This window comes from Triticum urartu, chromosome 4 (genome assembly GCF_003073215.2).
Source record: "Triticum urartu cultivar G1812 chromosome 4, Tu2.1, whole genome shotgun sequence".
In the NCBI taxonomy this organism is placed as follows: Eukaryota; Viridiplantae; Streptophyta; class Magnoliopsida; order Poales; family Poaceae; genus Triticum; species Triticum urartu.
The window spans coordinates 581,186,521-581,208,899 of record NC_053025.1 but is presented as its reverse complement, the minus strand read 5'-3'; positions in this window follow the sequence as shown (position 1 = coordinate 581,208,899).

Here is a 22,379-nt window from a genome sequence, read left to right as displayed (position 1 = left end):
CTACTGGATTGATACCTTGGTTCTCAAAAACTGAGGGAAATACTTATGCTACTTTGCTGCATCATCCCCTCCTCTTCGGGGAAAACCAACGCAGTGCTAAAAGAGGTAGCAAGAAGGATTTCTGGCGCCGTTGCCAGGGAGGTCTATGCAAAAGTCAACATACCAAGTACCCATCACATACCCTTATCTCCCGCATTACATTATTTTCCATTTGCCTCTCGTTTTCCTCTCCCCCCACTTCACCCTTGCCGTTTTTATTTTCCCTACTCATGGTTTAAATTTGTGGATGATTATACAAAACTTTTATGCTGGATTGAAATTTGCTTCTAGAAACTTTTTAGATTCGGCCGCGGGAGGCACTTTTATGGAAATCACTTTAGGAGAAGCTACTAAACTCCTAGATAAGATTATGGTTAATTATTCTCAATGGCATACTGAAAGATCTACTAATAAAAAGGTGCATGCGATAGAAGGAAATTAATGTTTTGAGTGGAAAGATGGATGAACTTATGAAATTATTTGCTAATAAGAGTGTTTCTTATGATCCTAATGATATGCCCTTGTCTACTTTGATTGAGAATAATAATGAATCTATGGATGTGAATTTTGTTGGTAGGAACAATTTTGGTAACAACGCGTATATAGGAAATTTCAACCCTAGGCCTCATCCTAGTAATCCCTCTAATAATTATGGTAATTCCTACAACAATTCTTATGGAAATTATAATAATATGCCCTCTGATTTTGAATCTAATATTAAAGAATTTATTACTTCGCAAAAGAATTTTAATGCTATGATTGAAGAAAAATTGCTTAAGATTGATGATTTGGCTAGGAACGTTGATAGAATTGATCTTGATGTTGATTCTTTGAAACTTAGATCTATTCCACCTAAGCATGATATCAATGAGTCTCTCAAAGCCGTGAGAAAAATTTCCATTGATGAGTGCAAAGAAAGAACCGCTAGGATGCGTGCTAAGAAAGATGCCTTTATAAAAGCGTGTTCTGCTAGTTTCTATGAAAATAATGATGAAGATCTAAAAGTTATTGATGTGTCCCCTATTAAATCTTTGTTTTGCAATATGAATCTTGATAATGATGGGACTGAATATGATCCACCTTTACCTAGTAGGCGTTCCAAGAATTCTGAATCTTTTGATCTTGATGCTAAATTTGTTAAAAGTGGGATTGAAGAAATTAAAACCCTAGATGTTGCTAAACACACAATTATGGATTTCAAGGAATTTAACTATGAAAATTGCTCTTTGATTGATTTTATTTCCTTGCTGCAATCCGTGCTAAATTCTCCTCACGCTTATAGTCAAAATAAAGCGTTTACTAAACATATCATTGATGCCTTGATGCAATCTTATGAAGAAAAACTTAAATTGGAAGTTTCTATCCCTAGAAAACTTTATGATGAGTGGGAACCAACTATTAAAATTAAAATTAAAGATCATGAATGCTATGCTTTATGTGATTTGGGTGCTAGTGTTTCCACGATTCCAAGGACTTTGTGTGATTTGTTAGGTTTCCGTGATTTTGATGATTGCTCTCTAAACTTGCACCTTGCAGATTCCACTATTAAGAAACCTATGGGAAGAATTAATGATGTTCTTATTGTTGCAAATAGGAATTATGTGCCCATAGATTTTATTGTTCTTGACATAGATTTCAATCCTTCATGTCCTATTATTCTTGGTAGACCTTTCCTTAGAACGATTGATGCAATTATTGATATGAAGGAAGGAAATATTAGATTCCAATTTCCTTTAAGGAAAGACATGGAACAATTTCATAGAAATAAAATTAAATTACCTTATGAATCTATTATGAGAGCCACTTATGGATTGCCTACCAAAGATGGCAATACCTAGATCTATTCGTGATTGTTATGCCTAGCTAGGGGCGTTAAACAATAGCGCTTGTTGGGAGGCAACCCAATTTTATTTTTATTCCTTGCTTTTTGCTCCTGTTTGGTAATAAATAAATTATCTAGCCTCTTTTTTGGTTGTGTTTTTTTGTATTTAGTTAGTGTTTGTGCCAAGTAGAACCGTTGGGAAGACTTGGGGAAAGTCTTGTTGAACTTGCTGTAAAAACAGAAACTTTAGCGCTCACGAGAACTGCTGTCATTTTTATTTGGAGAGTGCTATTTAGTTAATTATTTTTGAAGATGATTAATAGATAAATTCCTCACGTCCAGAGATTTATGTTAGAATTTTTGGGGTTCCAGATCTTGCGCTAGCTACAGATTACTTCAGACTGTTCTGTTTTTGACAGATTCTGTTTTTCGTGTGTTGTTTGCTTATTTTGATGAATCTATGGCTAGTAAAATAGTTTATAAACTATAGAGAAGTTGGAATACAGTAGGTATAATACCCATATAAATAAAGAATGAGTTCATTACAGTACCTTGAAGTGGTCTTTTGTTTTCTTTCGCTAACGGAGCTCACGAGATTTTCTACTTTAAGTTTTGTGTTGTGAAGTTTTCATGTTTTGGGTAAAGATTTGATGGATTATGGAACAAGGAGTGGCAAGATCCTAAGCTTGGGGATGCCCATGTCACCCCCAAGATAATCTAAGGACACCTAAAAGCCAAAGCTTGGGGATGCCCCGGAAGGCATCCCCTCTTTCGTCTACTTCTATCGGTAACTTTACTTGGAGCTATATTTTTATTTACCACATGATATGTGTTTTGCTTGGAGCGTCTTGTATTATTTGAGTCTTTGCTTGTTAGTTTACCACAATCATCCTTGCTGTACACACCTTTTGAGAGAGCCATACATGATTTGGAATTTTTTAGAATACTCTATGTGCTTCGCTTATATCTTTTGAGTTATATAATTTTGCTCTAGTGCTTCACTTATATCTTTTAGAGCACGGTGGTGGATTTGTTTTATAGAAACTATTGATCTCTCATGCTTCACTTAGATTATTTTGAGAGTATTAAATAGCATGGTAATTTGCTTAAAATCCTAATATGCTTGGTATGTAAGATGAATAATAAAACTTTCTTATGAGTGTGTTGAATACTATGATAAGTTTGATACTTGATAATTGTTTTGAGATATGGAGATGGTGATATTAAAGTCATGCTAGTTGAGTAGTTGTGAATTTGAGAAATACTTGTGTTGAAGTTTGTGATTCCCATAGCATGCACGTATGGTGAACCGTTATGTGATGAAGTCGGAGCATGATTTATTTATTGATTGTCTTCCTTATGAGTGGCGGTTGGGGACGAGCGATGGTCTTTTCCTACCAATCTATCCCCCTAGGAGCATGCGCGTAATACTTTGCTTTGATAACTTGTAGATTTTTGCAATAAGTATATGTGTTCTTTATGACTAATGTTGAGTCCATGGATTATACGCACTCTCACCCTTCCACCTTTGCTAGCCTCTCTAATACCGCGCACCTTTCGCCGGTATCATACACCTACCATATACCTTCCTCAAAACAGCCACCATACCTACCTATTATGGCATTTCCATAGGCATTCCAAGATATATTGCCATGCAACTTTCCACGCTTCCGTTTATGACACACTCCATCATTATCATATTGCTTAGCATGATCATGTAGTTGACATCGTATTTGTGGCAAAGCCACCATTCATAATTCTTTCATACATGTCACTCATGCATCATTGCATATCCCGGTACACCGCCGGAGGCATTCACATAGAGTCATATTTTGTTCTAAGTATCGAGTTGTAATTGTTGAGTTGTAAGAAAAATAAAAGTGTGATGATCATCATTATTAGAGCATTGTCCCAGTGAGGAAAGGATGATGGAGACTATGATTCCCCCACAAGTCGGGATGAGACTCCGGACAAAAAATAAATAAAAGAGGCCAAAGAAGCCCAAATAAAAAAAAGAGAAAGAAAAGAGGCCATAAAAAAGGCCCAAATAAAAAAAATGAGAGAAAAAGAGAGAAGGGACAATGTTACTATCCTTTTACCACACTTGTGCTTCAAAGTAGCACCATGATCTTCATAGTAGAGAGTCTCTCATGATATCACTCTCATATACTAGTGGGAATCTTTCATTATAGAACTTGGCTTGTATATTCCAATGATGGGCTTCCTTTAATTGCCCTAGGTCTTCATGAGCAAGCAAGTTGGATGCACACCCACTTAGTTTCTTTTTGAGCTTTCATATACTTATGGCTCTAGTGCATCCATTGCATGGCAATCCCTACTCACTCACATTGATATCTATTGATGGGAATCTCCATAGCCCGTTGATACGCCTAGTTGATGTGAGACTATCTTCTCCTTTTTGTCTTCTCCACAACCACCACTCTATTCCACCTATAGTGCTATATCCATGGCTCACGCTCATGTATTGCGTGAAAATTGATTTTTTTTGAGAATGTCAAAAGTATGAAACAATTGCTTGGCTTGTCATCGGGGTTGTGCATGATTTAAATATTTTGTGTGGTGAAGATAGAGCATAGCCAGACTATATGATTTTGTAGGGATAACTTTCTTTAGCCATGTTATTTTGAGAAGACATAATTGCTTTGTTAGTATGCTTGAAGTATTATTATTTTCTATGTCAATATGAACTTTTGTCTTGAATATTTCGGATCTGAATATTCATACCACAATTAAGAAGAATTACATTAAAATTATGCCAAGTAGCACTCCACATCAAAAATTCTGTTTTTATCATTTACCTACTAGAGGATGAGCAGGAATTAAGCTTGGGGATGCTTGATACGTCTCCAACGTATCTATAATTTTTGATTGCTCCATGCTATATTATCTACTGTTTTGGACATTATTGGGCTTTATTATCCACTTTTATATTATATTTGGGACTAACCTATTAACCGGAGGCCCAGCCTAGAATTGCTATTTTTTGCCTGTTTTAGGGTTTCGAAGAAAAGGAATATCAAACGGAGTCCAAACGAAATGAAACCTTCGGGAACGTGATTTTCTCATCGAATACAACTCAAGAGACTTGGACCCTACGCCAAGGCACGTAACAGGAGGCCACGAGGTAGGGGGCTCGCCCTACCCTACCAGGCGCCCCCACCCTCGTGAGCCCCCCTATTGCTCCACCGACGTACTTCTTCCTCCTATATATACCCACGTACCCCCAAACGATCAGATACGGAGCCAAAACCCTAATTCCACCGCCGTAACTTTCTGTATCCACGAGATCCCATCTTGGGGCCTGTTCCGAGCTCTGCCGGAGGGGGCATCGATCACGGAGGGCTTCTACATCAAGCACCATTGCATCTCTAGTGAAGCGTGAGTAGTTTACCACAGACCTTCGGGTCCATAGTTATTAGCTAGATAGCTTCTTCTCTCTCTTTGATTCTCAATACAAAGTTCTCCTCGATGTTCTTGGAGATCTATTCGATGTAATACTCTTTTGCGGTGTGTTTGTCGAGATCCGATGAATTGTGGATTTATGAACAAGATTATCTATGAATATTATTTAGTTCTTCTCTGAATTCTTATATGCGTGATTTGATATCTTTTCAAGTTTCTTCGAATTATTGGTTTAGTTTGGCCTACTAGATTGATCTTTCTTGCAATGGGGGAAGTGCTTAGCTTTGGGTTCAATCTTGCGGTGTCCTTTCCCAGTGACAGTAGGGGCAGCAAGACACGTATTGTATTGTTGTCATTGAGGATAAAAAGATGGGGTTTATATCATATTGCTTGAGTTTATCCCTCTACATCATGTCATCTTGCTTAATGCGTTACTCCGCTCTTATGAACTTAATACTCTAGGTGCATGCTGGATAGCGGTCGATGTGTGGAGTAACAGTAGTAGACGCAGAATCGTTTCGATTTACTTGACACGGATGTGATGCCTATATTCATGATCATTGCCTTAGATATCTTCGCAACTTGTCGGTGTCAAAACCGGCGGATCTCGGGTAGGGGGTCCCGAACTGTGCGTCTAGGCCGGATGGTAACAGGAGGCAGGGGACACGATGTTTTACCCAGGTTCAGGCCCTCTTGATGGAGGTAAAACCCTACGTCCTGCTTGATTAATATTGATGATATGGGTAGTACAAGAGTAGATCTACCACGAGATCAGAGAGGCTAAACTCTAGAAGCTAGCCTATGGTATGATTGTTCTTCGTCCTACAGACTAAAACTCTCCGGTTTATTAAGACACCAGCGAGGGCTAGGGTTACACAGAGTCGGTTACAATGGTAGGAGATCTACATATCTGTATCGCCAAGCTTACCTTCCACGCCAAGGAAAGTCCCTTCCGGACACGGGACGAAGTCTTCAATCTTGTATCTTCATAGTCCAGGAGTCCGGCCGAAGGTATAGTCTGGCTATCCGGACACCCCCTAATCCAGGACTCCCTCAGTTGCCCCTGAACCAGTCTTCAATGACGACGAGTCCGGCGCGCAGATTGTCTTCGGCATTGCAAGGCGGGTTCCTCCTCCAAGTACTTCATAGAAGATTTAGAACACAAAGGTACTGGCCGGTTCTGCAAAATAAGTTTCCACATATTGCCATAGAGAGAATAATATTTAAACAAATCTAATCTGCTGACGTATTCCGGAGCGTGACATCACACCACGGCCAATTCTTTATTCGAATCGTTTTACTGTCCCACCTCAGCGCATTTAGCGAGGCGGTTTCCTTGGCACGTCTTGTTAAAGCAGAGATCGTGTCCCCTTATTCCGGGATTCTCATTAATACGGGTGTGGGTAACCCAACCGTACCCGTTGGTATATTTTCTCGATCAAAGGCGAGTCCCAAACGGTCACGGGGAAGGCCCTTGGTATTCAACCTCTTATAAAGAGACCAATGCCTTACTCCTTTCTTTCAATCTCAAACGAGTTCGCCCTTCGCCTCAAGTTCCAACACCCAAGGCTCTAGATTTCAGGCGCTTCGGACCTTCGACAATGTCCGGTTCCGACCTTCGAGGCTGATGGATGCCCTCCTCCATCACGGAGGAGGACGTGCTGAAGTTGAGAGAGGCCAGGTTCTTGACCGGCAAAATCTCGCATAGGCTGCCTGCTCAAGGGCAGGTCATTCCCACTCCCAAGCCCGGTGAGAGTGTGGTGTTCATGTCTCACTTCCTTCGGGGGCTAGGCTTCCGGACGGATCCCTTCGTGAGGGGGCTCATGTATTGCTATGGGCTGGAATTTCACGACTTAGCCCCGGAGTCCATCCTCCATATTTCCTCATTCATCGTCGTGTGTGATGCCTTCCTCCGTATCACTCCTCACTTTGGACTATGGCTCAAGACCTTCAAAGTAGAGCCGAAGATCATCGAGGGACGGCACGCGGAGTGCGGAGGTACTTTTATAAGCAAGAATGCTGGTACTCCATGGCCCGAGGACTCTTTTCAAGAGGAGTCCACCTTATGGCAACGAGAGTGGTTTTATATTACCGCTCCCAGGGCCCCTAAGTGGGTGGCACCACCTACCTTTCGCTCGGGTCCCCCGCCACGACTGGCGTCATGGGTCAATACGGGGCTGGACTGGGGGCCGGCAAAGGACGTGCCCCTGTTGCAGGGCCACATCCGAGATCTCCTAGAAAGAGACATCAGTCTGGTTGTGGTGACGCAGGTTATGTTAATTCGCCGAGTTCTGCCCTACAAACGTCGCCCCCTCCGCCTGTGGGAGTTCAACCCGGAGGGACCACGAGTTCTCCAACATTTTCTTGGCATGACGCCCGTGGAGATGTACAAATTGTTCTTCGGACCACAAGTAGTGTGTCTGGATTCTACGGAGGACGCAGGTCTGAGCTGCAATTGTCCGGATACTCAAGTAAGTAGCCTTGTGCCCGGACTCGCTATCAGTATATTTATCATAAAATTGCCCCTAAAAGAGTTGTCCTTTAAACAGGAGTGGATAGCGAAAGCAAAGCTAATCAGGTGTCCGGCCCCCCTCCCCGAGACCACGCCGGGTCCCGTGCTAGTTAGGATGTTGGAGGTTGTGCCTTCAAAGGGAAGAGAGGGAGGGGACAAGGAAGTTCCAGCCTCCTCAAAGGAGGTTGTCCGGAAGGGAGGAATCGAAAATTCCTCTCCTTAGGGGAAGAAGAGGACCGCCTCTGAAGACCCGGAGACCATGGTCTTAAAGCGGGGGAAGAAATCTTCGCCAGAGGGTCCTGTGCTGGGGGATACTTCGACCGAATTATGCCCTCAAGGGGATCAGCCCTCCACCGAGCCGTAAGTAGAGAGGAGTTTTCTTTTTAAGAAACAAGAGAAATCCCTGCTTTATATCTGAGAAAAGTAATCAAAAATTTACCTTGTAGCTCGGACCTTAGCCCTTCTTAGCAGAGCTCGTCTTCGGGGGATCTTCTTCCGGAGATGATGGAGAGCGGAACGCCTCCCCCTGCCGTACCGCCTTGCGAGGCGGGCGACCCTGAGGTATCTTCACGAAGGGTTTCTCCGAATCCGGCGGGGCCGGAAGGTAGTCATATGGCCCCCCAAAGCCCTCCGCGTCCGGCCTTCGAAAAGGGCCATCGGACGAGTCCGGCGCCGTCTGGTGTGTGGTCGGAGGAGCTGAAGGATCTGCTAGGGCGAGCATCTATCTCAGAGGAGCACCGTGCATTGATGGGTACGGTGATTGAGAGGATTTCATCCGCGGAGAGCGGATTGCACGAGGCCGTCAGGAGTTTACTGACAGGTTTTGAGGTACGCGAAATAATGTACCCTTTTTGGACAGTTGCGCATAAATAAGATGCGCTATGTGTAGATAGTAGCCCCTGAGACTCTGTGTGTTGTCAAAAGTGACGGCGCACAGAGGATCATAATCCCAGGTCTAATATGCCGCCTTTATACGTAGGTGGCGAAGTGTCCGGTGGCCAGCCGGACTAATGGATTTGTCGAGCTAAAGCGGCAACTTGACATGGTAGATGCCGACATCGCGCTTGTCAACATGCGGCTTGACGAGGCACAAGGTATGTAATTCCGTCGGCGGCGCCTGGTAAGAGGAGCTTTATGCCAGTATCTTACAATGTGTGCGCTTGATGCATATGGTGCTGCTGCCATGGAGAATCTTCGGGCGAAACTTGCCCGAGCCAAGGAGCAAGCCAGGAAAAGTGATGCGGCTGCCGGAAAGGCAATTGAAGAGCTGAAAGCCGAACATGCTGCTCACTGCCGAAGCAAGAAGGAAATGGCCGAGATGGCCGTGAAGCTGAAGAACGCTGCTGACTGTTGCAATCTTCTTGAAAAAGAAGATCGGGCGGAACAGACGGACCTGAAGAAGGCTGTTGCCGATGCCAAGGACGCTCGCTCTGTGATGAGAGCTATGAAGGAGGAGCTGCGTCAGGCCGGAGAGATCGCGGCTGGAAAGCCCTTTATGCTGCGGAGGAAGTTCTGTGATCCTAAACATGCTCCGTTAGACCAGATGTGGAGTACGGCGGACACCTATCTGGATTTAGCAGCGAGTGCCGCAGATGCGGCCGAGCACTTCCCAGATCAAGAAGATCGCGAAGTGGAAAAGCTCTTCTGGTCGCAGTTCCACAATCCAGAGCGTCCACTATCATTAGTCGATTGTTTGGCCGAATGGGCCGAGATAAATAGGTTGTCCGGACTCGCCATGAAGTATGTCGTGAGTCATCTGTGGCCAGAGAGGCCAGAGCCGAAAAGTTATTTCAACTTGGTGCAACAGTTCCTTGGTGCGGCGTCGCATATCAATGCGATGAAGAGGTCAGCGTGCATAAAGGGTGCGCGGATGGCTCTTGCCCGTGTCAAGACATACTGGGCGGAAATGGAAGCCACCGCTGTTGCATCCCCAGACTCGGATGGAAGCCGAGTACCTGCCGAGCGCTATTTTCAGGAAGTTCTGCAAGGCACTTGTTTAATAGAGACGCAGTGCTCGAAGGATACTATATTCGAATAGCATGTATTATTGTAAAACAATATTTTGATAAATTGTAGAAGCTTTTTATACTTGTGCCTGCAAGTATTATGATACCTCTTGTGCGGCCGTTTAACATATATGTATGTATAATCTGAAAGATGGCAGTCGTCGGCTTCAGCCCCCACGCACATAATGCGGGGGTGTTCGCAGAAGGCGCATTTTCACACTTGATCCAACGTCTTGGTCCTACAAAGGAGGTGATAGCGCAGCGAACTAGGCAGTCGGACTATGTTGCTTTATCAATTTCACTTAGCCATAGGAGTTTGACAGTGAGGCTACTTATATAGCCCCTGGTGGCGCCTGCACTCGCCTGAACTCAGGGCGCGTATGTGCCTGGCCGGGAAACGGCCCTTCGTTAATGCGAGGAATCCTAAAGATTCCGGTAAGTCATCGAGTGGTTGACCAGTCTCACGCTATATCATGACAGTCAATTTTCGGCTTTCTCTTCTGAGGTGCTCGCCTGGCCGAACCGGGGCACAATCGAGTAGTTCTCCTGGTGCCGCCTTAGCCGATGGAGCGGAACGTAAGGCAGCAAAACAAGGCAGCAAAACATAGGAGCCGGCAAACCCAACATTTGACCAAAGACATGATTAGGAGCTGATGCATATAAGGCCAAACTCGCGACGCCGAACACTCCCTAAGGTATTCGGTCTTTATGAGGGCGGGCGGGTAACGCCCTTAGTAATAAGCCCCTAGTGTCCAGGTACGCGCAAAATTCTGACATGGCCACATGCCAAAACGCCAGCCTCCTCCTTGGTTATATCAAGAAACCGGGGGATGTGTATCAACAAGAGATAGTAAAAAAGGTTTACGCAAGGTCTTAATTTGAAAAGATTCCTTGGAACGGGCCCCTGCTGCACGTCTGCGCCTGTGTCTCTGTTGGGCCGTATCCTGGACAGGCGTAGCACGGTGTTCATCTGTAAAAGAGAGGAACTTAGTTAAAGAAAGATCGTGCCGAACATAAGTTATGCTAAATAAACGAAGTATAAATCGAAATGGGTAAAATTGAGCTTTATTGTCTCTTGTTTTATATGCACGGAGCCCCTAGTACAGGGGTATACGGCTATTAAGCCTTTATCAATTGTATGTTTATGCCGGACTCGTCTAGCCGTGTCCGTGGTCTTGATGACCTATTTAGATGCTTTAGCTGGTGAAGCCACTTTATTGTGGGGCTGTCAAGGCAGCCGCACTGTTTTCCGCACGGGGGGAACACTCAATGTTTTCCCTTTAATGAGATGATGCCTCGTGGACCGGGCATCTTAAGCGTAAGAGATGCATAATGTGGTATTGCGTTAAAGCGGGCGAAAGCTTGGCGTCCCAGCAGTGCTTGATAGCTACTTGAGAATGGGGCGATGTGGAAAGTTAGCTGTTCGCGACGGAAAGTTATCGGGGGAGCCGAACATAACTTCTAGCCGGAGAGAACCCATACAGCGGGCATCCGGGCCTGGCGTTACCCCTTGAAAGGAGGTTTTGCTATGCGAATTTTTTGTGGTCTATCCCCATGTTGCGGATTGTGTCCTGGTATAACAGGTTTAGACCACTGCCGTCGTCCATCAGGACATTTGTAAAGTGGAGTCCACCGATTATTGGATCTAATACCAAGGCAGTCCAGCCTGCGTTCCGGATACTTCTAGAGTAATCCTGATGGTCGAAGGTGATTGGTTTTAACAACCATTGGCGAGACTCCTTTGGGATAGGCCGTATGGCACGGTATCTCTGGTGGCGCCGTTCTGTTCGTCACGTGAAGTAAGTTACTGTTTTGACTTCTTGAGGGAAATCATTTTGTTTCCTGGTGCTCTGCTTGTGGGGTTCGTCGTCGTCCTCACTTGGTGTGTCGAGCCCCTTGTGTTTCGGCGTTGAGCTTGCCGGCTTGCTTGAAAACCCAACAATCTCTGTGGGTATGGTTCGCAGGCTTCCCGGAGTACTGTGTATTTGACATATCTTGTCCAAATTTTGTTTAGGTTGGATAGCTCGTCCCTGTTATCCTTGAGGGGCGGCTTTCTCTGATTTCTGCGAGCTTTTGAATCCGGTGTTGACCGCTCGTGCTCTTTGGGCTGTTTCCCTTATTCCAGTTGGTCCTTGCTGTGTCGTTTTTTGTTTCATCCCTAACTTCGAGTGTACTTGGGTCGCTGGTGCTACATCTTGCCAACTAGCTGTCCTCTCCTACGCAAAAGCGGGTCATGAGGCTTGTTAATGCGGCCATTGTTCTTGGCTTTTCTTGGCCGAGGTGTCTGGCGAGCCATTCGTCTCGAACGTTATGCTTAAAAGCTGCTAGGGCTTCAGCGTCCGGACAGTCGACTATCTGATTCTTTTTAGTAAGAAATCTGTTCCAGAATTTCCGGGCTGACTCTCCGGGCTGTTGAGTTATGTGACTGAGATCGTCTGCATCCGGAGGGCGGACATAGGTCCCTTGAAAATTTGCCCGGAAAGCATCCTCAAGCTCTTCCCAACTTCCAATGGTGTTTTCGGGAAGGCTTTTGAGCCAATGCCGGGCTGGCCCTTTAAGCTGAGGGGTAAGTATTTTATGGCGTGGAGGTCATCTCCTCTGGCCATGTGTATGTGGAGGATATAATCCTCCATCCAGACCCCAGGGTCTGTTGTTCAGTCGTACGCCTCTATGTTTACGGGCTTGAATCCCACTGGAAATTCATGGTCCAGCACCTCATCGGTGAAACATATGGGGTGTGCGGCACCCCTGTATTTGGGTGTGCCGTGATGTTCAGATATTTGTTGTGTTGCATTGCTTACTAGAGCTTGATTTCTTGGCCCGTATATAGATCTGGCTGGGCCGTCTTTTTGATGCGGATCCTTTGGTGGATCGCGTGCCGGCTTGTGTGCGGCGCCGCTTGCCACTCCATGCTGGCCATGCGGTCTTTCATCTGACCGGATGGCTTTCCTATTTTTTGACTGCGGGGGCTCTAAGGCCTCCTCGTCAAATTCAGGCAGTAGCTTTTGCTTTGGATAGCTTTTTGTGCGGCGACTGCCGGCATATTTGTCTGCGGTGTTGCGTACTTTGCTCCATCTGATTCTGAGTGCATCTTCCGCAGTTTTGAGCTTCCGCTTCTGCTTTTTCAGGCTATGTGCAGTGGCGACGAGCCTTTTGTGGAGGTTCTTCTGCTCCATGAGTTTATCCGGCGTAAGGTCGTCCGTACTGTTGTTTTCGCCGGGGACGGGGTGTTCGGTTTGTTTATCCAAGTTTCCCTGTTCGAACGCTTGCTCGAAGGCATGTTCGTCGTCCGCCGGCTCATCCTGCTCTATGGCTGGGTCTGTATGGCTGTTGTCTCTGCCGAGGCAGGCTTGGAGCGGCGCTTACGTCGCCGCTTTGATTGCTTTTCGAGTGAACGATCCCTCGTTGCATCCCTGTGTTCCTCGTCGTTGCTTCCTTTAGGGTGTGTCCACCATGTATACATCATGAGATGAGGTGGCTGTCCAGTGCCTTATAGGTGTTGGTTCATGTTCATCTCCTACATCGTCATCCATACCGTCGATGTCTTCGGAGTCGAAGTCGAGCACGTCGTTTGAATTATCGACAGTGGCTACGAAGTGGGTGGTGGGTGGGCTTTGAATTTCTTCATCATCCGCATCCCAACCTTGTTGACCATAGTCTGGCTAGGGCTCTCCTGATAAAGAGAGAGACTTTAGTGAATTCAGAATATCGCCGAAGGGCGAGTGCTGAAAGATGTCCGCGGCGGTGAACTCCATGATCGGCGCCCAATCGGGTTCGATCGGTAGGGGCGCGGAGGGCTCGGAGTCTGGAGAGGAGTCCGGCTCCTTGGAGTCACGGGCTTCAGAGAGAATAGGGCTGGTGTTCGGCTCGATCGCCGTAGAGATTGCAGCCCCCGAGGCGGTGTCTAACCACCCATCCTCGATTGGTGTGATCGGCTCCGAGCTAGGGGTCGGAGCGGACACAGGTGCGGCCTCCAGGGCACTGTTCGGCGGCAGAGCTAAATCATGCCCATCGTGACAGTGCGGCGCGCTCGGCTGTGGCTCGAATCCGTCGAAGATCAAGTCTCCGCGGATGTCGGCCGTGTAGTTCAAACTTCCAAATCTGACCTGATGGCCAGGGCGTAGCTTTCGATCTGCTCCAGATGACCAAGCGAATTGCCCGCAGTGCAAAGCCGCCGAATACGAAGATCTGTCCGGGGAGAAAAGTCTCACCCTGGATCGCATCGCTGTTGATGATCGGAGGAGCCATCGGGCCTAAAAGTGACGACACAGAGGAACTCTCAATGAAAGCACCAATGTCGGTGTAAAAACCGGCGGATCTCTGGTAGGGGGTCCCGAACTGTGTGTCTAGGCCGGATGGTAACAGGAGGCAGGGGACACGATGTTTTACCCAGGTTCGGGCCCTCTTGATGGAGGTAAAACCCTACGTCCTGCTTGATTAATATTGATGATATGGGTAGTACAAGAGTAGATCTACCACGAGATCAGAGAGGCTAAACAGAGAGGCTAAACCCTAGAAGCTAGCCTATGGTATGATTGTTCTTCGTCCTACGGACTAAAACTCTCCGGTTTATATAGACACCAGAGAGGGCTAGTGTTACACAGAGTCGGTTACAATGGTAGGAGATCTACATATCTGTATCGCCAAGCTTGCCTTCCACGCCAAGGAAAGTCCCTTCCAGACATGGGACGAAGTCTTCAATCTTGTATCTTCATAGTCCAGGAGTCTGGCCGAAGGTATAGTCCGGCTATCCGGACACCCCCTAATCCAGGACTCCCTCAAAGCTCAAACTCGTCAACGTAGTCCAGGTCATGCTCATCCGCCGGATCCTCCCGTGTCAACAACGGGCCTTCAACTTGTGGGAGTTCGACCCGGCCCAGCACCAAACTCTAAACAGGCTCTTCGATACAACACACGAGGATGCCTGGAAGGTGCTATTCAAGGGCGCCGAGGTTCCTCCTCCTACTACCGAGGATCGCGGATTCTGCGTGAAGCGCCAAGCCAGCGCGGTGAGCTGTTTTACCTCTTAGAGGATACTTGTTTTTCATAGTTTGACTCTATGCGGGATCTAAGCTCCCGTTCCTTTGACAGGACTGGCAGGAAACGACCGGACAGATCGACTGTCCGGCTCCCTTGCCCGAAGGCCCAGCGAACGCTCTCCTGATGGAGATGCTGACTCTGGCTCCTTACAAGGTGCCAGAGAAGACCAAGAAGACCAAGGGAACCCGAAAGAGTTCCCGACGCCAGGTGTTATCGGACTCATCGTCCGATGACTCTGCGGCACACTCCTCCCTCGAAGACGAGGAGGAAGAAGAAGATGCTCCCCTTCAGTTGGGGGAGACAAGAAAAGGAAGGCCGCCCCAACTGGGGGGCCAAAGGGTCCAAGAAGGGAAGGACTCTCCTTCCGGACAGCTCCACCGCCGCTGCCGAAGGCGAAGACGAGTGGTTGCCCAGGGCCAAGCCCCTGGGGAGGTCGTAAGTATTCGGATACTAGAGTAACTCATAGCATTCCTTTGTCGCACTACTTTCCCTAACGCCGAATATGATTATGCAGGCCGCCACGAGCCCGTATCGATCTATCGTCGGACGGCTCCCTGGGCTCGTCGGATATGGATAGCGATCCACTTCCGACCGCCACCTCCCCTTGCCCTGCGGACGACGCTGAGGTGTTGTCTCAAGAGGCACCGGGTCGAGGGGAGACAGTCCCGGAGGCGCCTCAAGGCGACCTTCCAGACTCCGGGAGCCGAGGGGACAAGGCCCCTGAGGGCCCCGAGTTCGGCCCTCAGCCGAACACCGCGCCGGAACCTCCAGCGGTTCCGGACTCGGGCAGGCGGCCTCCTTCTAAGGGGGACAAGATGCCTGTGCCGGTGACCTCTGCCCATCCAGAGGCGCCGGACAATCTGCTGGAAGCGCTTCGCAGCGCTTCCATCGACGAGGAGCACCGTACTATTATGAGTGCGGTGGTCCAGAAGGTTCAGTCCGCCCCGAGCGGATTGACTGAAGCCTGTGCCAGCCTTCTAACAGGCTTTGAGGCAAGTGTTAAAATATAGGAAAAATATTACCGCATAGACAGTAGCCCCTGATGCTCTGTTCGGTGTTCAGAAAGAAAAGCCGAACAGAGGATCAAACAATATCGCAGGAGTCTAATATAAGTATGTCAATATGCGTATGCAGGCTTCGCTGCTGGCATCTGCCGCACTGACTGCGGAGGTTGCTGCACTGAAGCAGGACGTTAAAGGGTCCCAGGACGAGCTCGGCCTTGCCAAGAGGCAGCTCGAGGAGAACCAAGGTAAGTAATACCCTGTATATAGATACGTGTATATAAAAGAAGACGCGATTGCAAAATGACAGGATCATCTTATATTTGCCAGGGGCCATGACCGCGGTGGCATCCCTGAAGCGTGCGCTATCCGAGGCCGAAGACAAAGCGGCCAAGGAGCACGCCGAGCAGGAAAGGCAAGAGGCACGGGTGGGCGAGGTGCAGCAAGAGCTCCAGGCTCTCGTAACGAAGCACGAGGCGTTGGAGCTTGACTCGAAGACGCGAGAGTCTGAGCTTGCCGCGGCCCTCGAGAGCGCGAAGAGTGCCCAGGCCGAGGCCCAAAAGGCCCTCCAGGAGATTGACGCGATGAAGAAAATAGCAGCGGGTAAGGCATTCTATATGCAAAGCAAGCATGTGAAAGTAAATTACCTATTACTTACCCGAATCCGGAGCTCTCTAGGAGCATTCGCAGATTTTCCCCGCAGCGTGTCGGATGCCGCACAGTTTTACCAGGCCGAGGAGGAGAGCTCAACAAAGAAGCTGTTCTGGTCTTAGTATACTGGGACCGAACACCCGGTGCCAATGAGCGACCAACTGAAGCAGCTGGTCAAGCTACACAAGGCGGCCAAACAGGCCATGAAGGGCTTTATAGTCTGGCTATGGCATGGAAACGCCCTTCCGAACAGCTACTTCGTCCTGGTGAGGCGGCTAGTGGATGCCTGCCCACGGCTGGAAGTCGTCAAGCGGTCCGTCTGTATTGAAGGTGCACGCCGGGCTTTCGCCCGTGTGAAGGTGCAATGGGCCAAGCTAGACGCCGTGAAGCTGATCAAGGAAGGACCGCCGCAGGGCAAGGAGCATCACACCCCCGAAATTTATTATGAGGGTGTCCTAAAGGGTGCCCGTCTTGTAGCGGACGAATGTTCAAAGGATGTAATATTTGAGTAAACTTGCTCGTGTGATCCTGTATGATGAAAACTTGTTTCATATGCGCTATGCAATGCTTGTTTGAATTTAAAATATTACCTTCTGTTTGGCTGTTTATCCAATCTGAGAGATGGCTAGTCCTCGGCTTCTGCCCCCATGCCGCAAGTGCTGGGGTGTTCGGGATAAACCTGAGCACTCTTGTTCCCATGTTTGGGTCCTTCGAGGGAGGTGCTCAGCACAGCGAACAAGGCAACCGGACTAATAATGCTTTATCACTCTCACTTAGCCATGGAATTCTATAATTTTAAATTTCGGCGAAGCCCCTGGTATTCGGAAGGCCGAATTCGGGGCGCGATACACGCCTTTAAGCCAGACAGGACCGGCTCATCGCTCTAAGCGGCATAAATCTTTAGGGACTCGAAACCTCGCCGAACAGCAACCAGTCTCTTGCCTTATCATGACAGTCAGTTTTAGCTTTCTCTACTGAGGTGCTTAGCCCAGCAGAACCGGGGCACAATCGCAGTAGTTCTCCTAGCGCTACCTTAGCCGATAGAGCGGAACGTAAGGTACCAAAACATAGGAGCCGGGCAAACCCAAAATTTGACCAAAGACATGATTCGGAGCTGATGCATATAATGCTATAAGTTCGCGGTGCCACACTTGTGAAAGTGTTCGGACCTCTCACACCGCATTGTGGGGTACTTAAGCCCCTGGTGTATTGGCCGTACCAAAGTGTACGGTTGCAAGGCGTCATTAAGGAACACATATATAAAAATGAAGAATGCAATAATAGCCTTAATGCTATGCATTGTTTATTCAAATAGATGCGTTAAAGCAGGATGATACAGATAGTGCGATAAGCAAAAAGTAGGACTATGTCCCTTCCAAGGGCAAGCTGAGGAATAGTATTAAAGCAAATATTTCACTCGTTATCGTAATCCACCTGGTAGTTCCGTGGTGTGACGTAGCTTTTTGCCTCCTTGGTTGCTGCATCATGTGTTCGGCAATCATGCCGCCGGACAGGGTTTCCAGAGATTAAGGTCCTGAAAGAGAAAAATAACAGAGCGGGAATCCCCTAGTGTGGTTTAGGCCGCCTCTTGGGGCGTGCCGTAGTTGTGCCCCCCTCCTCACCTATGCCCATTGTATTTCTAATGCGTAATTATGTACGCGTGGCACGGATTTTGCCGCTTGGCTGGGACTGGGGTGGGGGCCGCATTGCTACGCGAGCTCAGATCGTGCCAGGCGGTCTAGTTGCTGATTACTCCGAGCGCGCTTGAAGGTGTCCGGGTCTTGAAACGCCGAACTGGTGGATTGCCTTGAGAGGCTACTTTGCGCTTTTGCTGCGAGGGCCGCGGTGTGCTCCTCCGTACGGAGAGAGCGCTCTGTGTTTCCATTGACTGTGATGACCCCCCGGGGTCCTGGCATCTTGGGCTTGAGGTATGCATAATGCGGTACCGCATTGAATCTCGCAAATGCGGTTCGCCCGAGCAGTGGGGACTATATCGAAGATTAATTCTTCGCTTCAGAAGTTATCCGGGGATCCGAAGACCACTTCCAGTGTAATTGAGCCTGTGCAATGGGCCTCTACACCTGGAATGACGCCTTTAATGGTCGTTTTTGTGGGTTTGATCCTTGAGGGGTCTATACCCATTTTGCGCACTGTGTCCTGGTAAAGTAGGTTCAGGCTACTGCCGCCGTCCATAAGGACTCGAGTGAGGTGAAATCCGTCAATGATTGGCTCTAAGACTAGTGCGGCGAATCCGCCGTGACGGATACTAGTGGGGTGGTCCCTGCGATCGAAGGTGATCGGGCAGGAGGACCATGGGTTGAACTTTGGGGCGACCGGCTCCAACGCATATACATCCCTGAGCGCACGCTTCCGCTCCCTCTTGGGGATGTGGGTTGCGTATATCATGTTCACCATCCGCACTTGTGGGGGGAACCTCTTCTGTCCTCCGGTGTTCGGCTGCCGGGGCTCCTCTTCGTCATCGCTATGTGACCCTTTATCTTTATCTTCGGCAATTAACTTGCCGGCCTGCTTGAACACCCAACATTCCCTGTTGGTGTGGTTGGCTGGCTTGTCAGGGGTACCGTGTATTTGACACGAGCGATCGAGTATGCGGTCCAAACTGGACGGGCCCGGAGTGCTTCTTTTGAATGGCTTTTTCCGCTGACCGGGTTTAGAGCCTTTGAATCCGGCATTGACTGTCGTATCCTCAGTATTATTGCTGTTAATGTGGCGCTTATGTTTGTTGCGACGTGACCTGCTATTGCCGTCCCTGGTATCTGAAGTACCATGGTTTTTTGATATGTTGTTACTGCGAGCCAGCCAGCTATCTTCTCCCGCACAGAAGCGGGTCATGAGTGTCGTGAGGTCTGCCATAGATTTCGGCTTTTCCTGTCCAAGGTTCCGGGCAAGCCACTCATCGCGGATGTTATGCTTGAAGGCTGCTAGGGCCTCTGCATCCGGACAGTCGACGAATTGCTTTTTCTTTGTTAGGAACCGTGTCCAGAATTGCCTGGCCGATTCTTCTGGCTGCAGAATTATGTGGCTCAAGTCATCGACGTCTGGTGGTCGCACATAAGTGCCCTGAAAGTTGTCGAGGAATGCGGCTTCCAGATCTTCCCAACAGCTAATGGACTCTGCTGGCAAGCTTTTAAGCCAATGCCGCGCTGGTCCTTTGAGCTTTAGTGGGAGGTATTTGATGGCGTGTAAGTCATCGCCGCGGGCCATGTGGATGTGGAGGAGGAAATCCTCGATCCATACCACGGGATCTGTTGTGCCGTCGTATGATTCAATATTTACGGGTTTGAAACCCTCTGGGATTTGATGATCCATTACTTCGTCTGTGAAGCATAGGGGGTGTGCGGCGCCTCTGTATTGGGCTATATCGTGACACAGCTCGAATGGGTCTTGCCCACTGTGTTCGGCCCGGCCGGATTGACTTTTACTGTATCCGGCGTGACGTTTATCGTCTCGCATAGTGGCGCGCCCTCGTGATCCGTAGATCGATCTTGCATGTTTTGCTTTGTCCTCCAATACGTCTCGCAGGTCTGGCATGTTTCCCCATGCTTTTTTATTTGAATGGCGTCGGGGTGCGGGCTGAGCTTTTGGCTGGAATGCCTCTCTATCACGGCCACGAGGTGGCCGATTAGCCGCGTCATACGCTTCTTCCTCCAGTCGAGGTAGCAACCTGCATTTTGGGTAACTCTTGGAGGGGCACTCGAGTTTATATTCCTCGGCCGCGAGGACTTCAGTCCATCTGTAGCTAGCAGATCTTGATCAGCTTGAAGCTGCTGCTGCTTTTTCTTAAGGCTATTTGCCGTGGCCATAAGCCGGCGCTTGAAGCGCTCTTGTTCGACGGGATCCTCTGGCACGGCGAATTCGTCATCACCGAGGCTTGCCTCGTCTTCGGAGGGGGCATGTAATTATCATCCTCCACTTCTCCATCTGCCGCTCTCTCAAGAGGGTTGGCTCCTCCATCCTCCTGCTCTAAATCTTGTTGGAGGGGATTGTTGTTATCTTCGGCACTATCCGGAGTGTTATTATCTCCTGTGCCGGTATCACCACTTTTTCTTTGGCGGGACTTAGAGCGGCGCCACTGACGTTGGCGCTTGGGTTGCTTTTTGGAGGGGTCATCCTCTGCTGTCCCGTCGCCATTGCCTTCTTTGGGTGTGTCCACCATGTATATATCGTATGTTGAGGTGGCTGTCCAGTGCCCTGTGGGCAGTGGTTCATCTTCGCCTCCCGCATCGTCGTCCATGCTGTCGATGTCTTCGGAGTCGAAGTCGAGCATGTCGGTTAAGTCATTGACAGTGGCTACTAAGTGGGTGGTGGGTGGGCCGCGAATTTCTTCGTCGTCCACATCCCAGTCCTGCCGGACATAGTTCGGCCAGGATCCTCCTAACAAGGAGAGAGACCTTAATGAGTTCAGTATGTCGCCGAAGGGTGAGTGCTGAAAGATATCCGCGGAGGTAAACTCCATGATCGGTGCCCAATCGGATTCGATAGGAACGGGCGCAGGCGGTTCGGAGTCCGTGGCCAGAGAGAGATCCGGTAATTTATCAACACGGCTCTCGTGCAGAGTAAGGTCGATGTTCGGCTCGATCGCCGATGAGGGTAAGGCCTCCGTGGCGGGGTCCATCCACCCGCCCATGGATGGCGCAATTGGCTCCGAATTGAGGGTCGGAGCGGCTGCCGGTGCAATCTCCTGAACACTGTTGGATGGTAGAGCTAAATCGTACTCATCATGACCGCGTGACGCACGAGGCAGAGGCTCGAATCCGTCAGAGATCAAGTCTCCGCGGATATCGGCCGTGTAGTTCAAGCTTCCAAACCTGACCTGATGGCCAGGGGCATAGCTTTCAATCTGCTCCAGATGGCCAAGCGAATTGGCCCGTAGTGCAAAGCCGCCGAATACAAAAATCTGTCCGGGGAGAAAAGTCTCACCCTGGACTGCATCGCTAATGATGATAGAAGGAGCCATCAAGCCTAATGGCGATGACATAGAGGAACTCTCAATGAAAGCACCAATGTCGGTGTCAAAACCGGCGAATCTCGGGTAGGGGGTCCCGAACTGTGCGTCTAGGCGGATGGTAACAGGAGGCAGGGGACACGAAGTTTTACCCAGGTTCGGGCCCTCTTGATGGAGGTAAAACCCTACGTGTTGCTTGATTAATATTGATGATATGGGTAGTACAAGAGTAGATCTACCACGAGATCAGAGAGGCTAAACCCTAGAAGCTAGCCTATGGTATGATTGTATGTTATTGTTGTGTCCTACGGACTAAAACCCTCCGGTTTATATAGACACCGGAGAGGGCTAGGGTTACACAAGGTTGGTTACAAAGGAGGAGATATACATATCCGTATTGCCTAGCTTGCCTTCCACGCCAAGTAGAGTTCCATCCGGACACGAGACGAAGTCTTCAATCTTGTATCTTCATAGTCCAACAGTCCGGCCAAAGGTTATAGTACGGCTGTCTGGAGACCCCCTAATCCAGGACTCGAGAAGGCCGCGCATAGCGAGAGCAAAGAGAAAATGGCCAAAATGGCTGTGAAGTTAAAAGACACTGCCGACCGCTGCCAGTTTCTTGAAGAAGAAAACCGAGCGAAGGCTACGGACCTCGAAAAGGCCACAATGGCGACCAAAGACACCCGCTCTACAATGAGAGCAAAGAAGGAGGAACTGCGTGAAGCCGGGGACATTGTGGCTGGGAAGCCCTTTATGCTACGGAGGAAGTTCGGCGATCCGCGGTATGCCCCTCTGGATCGGCTGTGGAGTTCGGCCGACGCATATCTGGACTTAGCGGCGAGCATTGTCGATGCGGCCGAATACTTCCGAGATCAAACAGATCGTGAAGTGGACAAGCTGTTCTGGTCGCAATTTAACA